This window comes from Pterocles gutturalis, unplaced genomic scaffold (assembly GCF_000699245.1).
Source record: "Pterocles gutturalis isolate BGI_N339 unplaced genomic scaffold, ASM69924v1 scaffold39758, whole genome shotgun sequence".
Classification (NCBI taxonomy): Eukaryota; Metazoa; Chordata; class Aves; order Pterocliformes; family Pteroclidae; genus Pterocles; species Pterocles gutturalis.
The window spans coordinates 60,987-65,792 of NW_010127196.1; the positions used below are offsets into that span (position 1 = coordinate 60,987).

Sequence of the window (4,806 nt, forward strand, 5' to 3'; positions counted from 1 at the left end):
TTTACTGTTTGCCTTGGGGAGTAGAGATTTGGTCTGATTCTAACAGCTACTGCCAGGCCCCCGGCCCCCACAGGCAGCTTTCTTGCATCTTTTGAGGCCCACCTACATTGGGGTGCAGAGGCCCTCCAATGGCTCTGGCTGCATAGTATCCTGATCGTTGCATAGCAGATTGCCATCTTTGCTGAGAGAAGTCTGAGTGTTGGCCAACAGTTACTATTTTTGTCTTTAAGTGGAAGATAGCTTTGCTTAATATACTAATTAAAAGAAGCCTTATGAGGCTGCCAGGTGGTGGTCATACATTCACTTTAGAGGTTTTATGTCAAATTTATTTTAATTTTAGATACCAATTTATTTTGCTTCTTTACAGTTTCAAACCTCAAAAATAAACTCTACAAAATTTCAGTTGTTTCTGGCCCTGGGTGTTCAGAGTGTTGTGCTCTGCTGGTTCAATACAGCTAGATGCAGCAAAACTTCAACTGAGATTCATCATGCACATATTTTCATAATAATCCTGTATTTTATGGGATTATACAACTTTAATGAAGTCTGCTTCCTTGCCCGAGTAGGAAGACAGCTGATAAATGACCAGGGGAAGGTGCGAATTGAGGCTATAACTCCAATACAGCTTTGTGTGTCTGATTACTTAGGTTCTTGTGTATCAGAAAAGCATCTGACGTAAATCTCACTATTGCTTATTTCCAGTTACCCTTTTTTGCCCTTGCCATCTGCCTTGGACCTAGTGAGAGAGAAAAACTAGAAACAGTCTGTAGTGACCACAGGTTGAGAAGTATTTTTTCAAATAGTCATCTCTGAATATGCATGCAGGTGCACTGATAGTGCTTTAAGTTACCTATACTGGTTTATAATAGATTATGCTCGTCAAGTAATTAATGACCCTCAGATATATCTTTTCAGGTGGAGAAGTTAATGATGCACAGGATTTTTCCTCATTTTCTTCCCTGCTAGCCCCACTCTATCCCAAAGGTCCTGTGGCAAGTTGCATCTGACAGTTCACTGGAGCTGGTTCCCTTGAATAGTCAGCACTGCTCTTCCTGGAAAACGAGGTTATTTTCTCTACAGTCAAGTAAAATATAGAAAGCAGGCATTGGGTAACAGTGCCCCAAGATATCAGATGTGATCAAAGGGATCCCATGAAGCTTGGAATCTGTAAGCAGAGAAAGGAAGGCACAGTATGTGAAAAAAGGTAGTAGCTTGTAGTAGATCTGCTAATATAATTAAGGAAAACATGGAATAAATTTTAGCCCATAGATTTGCTTTGTGTAAGTAATCTTCTTTACCACCATAGTACAGTGTCTTAGCAGGAACATATAAATAGCTTTTTAAAAGCATCTGTTGTGCCATGGTTTAACACGTGATTGCCCTGATAGCACTCAGGAAAGGCAAAGGTTTGTTCAGCAGTGTTTGGTTGTAGTTGATGGCTGTACGTAACATGAAGCGTTTATTGGTGTTGGAGCTTAAGCTATTTGCAGTGTCCCTTTGGATTACCCCAGGGCTGTACTTTTGGAGTATCTCACTCAGGAGGTAATTCAACTTTATTAATCTATGAATTTCCTTTTTGGTTTTTTGTATGCAGGGTGATAAGCTTTAACATTATGTCTAGTGAAAAGCTGTGCTCTCCCATATTTAATACTCAGGTTAGTTTCTTTGGTGGTCCCATTGCTTGGACCCCCTGACTTACAGACTGGTTTCATTTTAACAATATCTGGTGTAGTAGTTCTTACGCATTATAGCTCTAGGTTTAAAGTTTGTGTATTTTTGTTTACTTAAAGCAGTTTGTTTGAGATGGCTGCATTTGAGATCTTCTAAATCTGTAGTCAGACTGTGTCCTTCCTGGAGTGCTTTACCACGTCCTGATAATTGCACTCAAATAAACCAAACTTGGAAAATAGCATGTTCTCCTTAGTTGTGATTTTTTTGCCCAATTTAATATTTTGCTGTGGAGCTCAGTTGCGGGGGCAGCAGCCACAGGGATGTGCTGAGAATGGAGAGTGTCCAGTTTCCCCAAGAGGACGTCCTGAGGGAAGCATTGTGGCACTAGCCGTGGTTTCAGGATTCCTTTAAATCTGTGTTTAGGTTAGTCATACTCCAAACACACATAATGTGAGTGCAAATAAAAGTCAAATTTGTCTTCATGACTTTTTTTCCCCTTTTGCAGGCAGGTAGACAGCAAAACTATTGCCAGAGGGTTGGCTAAAAAGGGGTAGATGCCACAGATACTGAGCTGTGGATGCACTGAGAACATTGCTGTTGTGATGTTTCTTTCCTTCTGGTCTTTTTTGTAGCCCTTTCCTCAACCCACTTTGCAGTAAGGTTTGTATTGCCTCACTTCGTAGCCTGACCAACAAGGCAGAGAAAGGTAAATAACAGTCCTTTCCATCACAGCAGAAGGAACCATGCTTTGCTTTTTTTTTTTGGTGGTGCCTCCTTGTGTTTTTACCCATGTGAATCTGGATTTGCAAGGTGAATTCCCAGCAGCTTCTGCGAGTGCTTGGCTGCACTTCACTGTATGTGAACTTGTTTATAATCCTGCTCTTGGTGAGCTTTATTAATCAAAAATGTGAAAAGTGAGTAACAGAAGAAGTCATGAAACAAACGCTCACAAGCCAGGCACTATCATCTGGTACTAAAAAGCTGCAGAGAGGGAATGGAAAGGAGATGTCCTCTTTTTTGGCCACAGCATGTCAGTTACCATAGACTATGGCATGAGATAGGCACCCCCTCACCAAGATTGGGTGAAGTCTGACATCTGGCTGACATCTGTCTGTGATTTCATCAGTATTGGAGCCAGTGAGTAGCCTGGAAATGCTTTGGCCTTTTTTCCCTGCCTGCCTATGTTCTGTCTTCGTTGCTGTCAACAAAGCAATCTTACTCTGGGTGTATCTGCGTGTTTAGCAAATTTGAGGGAGTACACATCATCTGATCGCTCTCTCCCCCCAAAGACGTTGACTGAGCCCCCATTTGTTTAAATGTTTTATTTGTGCCTTCAGGGATAATGACCTGATGCAGTAAGGAGAAATATCAGGACCTACTTAACTAGTGAAGTCACAGGGTCAGCCTTGTGCTCATGCTGTGTCCACCCCTCCCTCCCTCCTGTGGTTTGCCTTTGCCTGGTGAGTTGAAGGCTGCTCTTGCCCATGTTCTTTCGTATGGTCCCCTCCCATTATTTTCTTCTCTCCCTGTTATCCTTCTCCTTTCCTGTCCACAGTGTTTTTTCCCTCCTTTTACATCATACCATGCTGCAGGGATTTTAAGCTTATTTTAAAAATTTACAGAAATAAGATACATTCTGTACCCAGCATGACATTTTCACTACCTGCCCAGGACCTGCAGTGCCATTTCATATTCTGAACTCCTCGCATTTGCCTTTCATTATATACAATATGGCCATTCCTGTTTGGGGATTTTAGTTATATCCATCATATAAATGATAGTCATACACTGCATTGCATAAGAAGCTTATAAATGTGGTCAAAATTTGTTACAGGGCAAATATCTTAAAAGGTAAATAATCTGATGGTGAAGGGCAGACTTAAGAAAAAGTCAAAAACTGTTTCTTGAGATTGAGTATTGCTGCTGTACTTCTGATTTTCTTGAAGAATTGCAATATTTTAATTTTCAACAATGTGCTTTTTGATATGTGGGGGACAAGTGTACTTACAATTTGATTTGCTTATCACATTTCATTTATTTTGGGGTTGTCTTTTAGAGCCCCCAATCAATCTTTATGGCATGATTTTGAGGGGTTTTTGTTGTTGCTTATTTTCAGTTTATTCATGTAGATTGAATGTGCTCATGTTTTATATGAAACTAATGATAGGAACTATTATTAAAAGATTTTGCTGGGTGCCAAAAACACTAAGAACAGCTCTCTGAAAAGATAAATGGAGTATGTTCTTTCCTTTACCCACCTTTTCCTTCACACTATCGAAGGAGTATAAGTTTTATACTACCAAAATAGTGTAAAGTAGTGGTATCAAAGTTGTGCACAATCTCCTTGCTCTAGGCACTTGCAGTTTTCCACCAAAGTACACCTGGTTGGGAGCAGCAGGATCCTTGGCAGGAATTTGGCACTTCCAGCTAGATCTTGGGTGTTTGGTTCTGTCAGTCTTAGATGGTATCTGAAGATTGTTCAGAGTCACATTTGGGTTTTGTGGTACATTTTGTGTAGTTGCAGTATGCTCCCAACAGACCAACTTTCTTCACAGAGTTTTTAAGGTGGTTTTTGCCTTTTTGTTAAGGGAGCAGGGCTCTTGTTGGAGGAGAGACAACTTTTCCTTGCTGATTGCCCAAGGAGAAGCAGAAAAAGGCTTGATTTCTTTGCTAAGACAGTCTATGCTGTCTTCTCTGCTGAGCTCTGAAAGGTGCTGCTGCTGCTGCTCAGGGTTTCTGCCCTGCTGGTGCTCCCGGCAAGCCCGGCCCTTCTCCCTGCTGTTCCCGCAGCCCTGCCTTCCCAGTGGTACAGTGTCACCTCCCGACAGTGTGTGCGTTATTCCTGCCGTTTTAATCTTATGGTCTCCGTATTTATTCTCTGGACCTATTTTTTGCTTCATGGGCTCACGCAATTCCCTGCACGGGGATAATTTTCCCTCCTTTGCCCTTCTGCGGCTTTCAGCCCGTGTGGGTGCCGGGAAGCGGAGCTCCGAGGGGGGCACGGAGCCAGCCCTGGCACGAAGGCCCTAGCCTGGCTCCCGGCCTCGGGGTGCTGCCGGGGCCTTGCCCGCTCCGCAGCCCGGGGTGGCGGTGGGAGGAGTTGGGGGTTTGCAGCCCCCGCCAGAGGCAGCCGTG

At 42.8% G+C, this 4,806-nt stretch overlaps 1 protein-coding gene across 1 annotated transcript in view; it reads left to right on the forward strand.

Annotated features, from left to right (window-relative positions):
• The window catches only part of LOC104465950 (LIM and calponin homology domains-containing protein 1-like), a gene marked incomplete at both ends in the record, with an annotated part of 46,112 nt that overhangs the window by 29,439 nt on the left and 11,867 nt on the right, over window positions 1–4,806 (forward strand). The gene's annotated exons all lie outside the window — the stretch shown is intronic.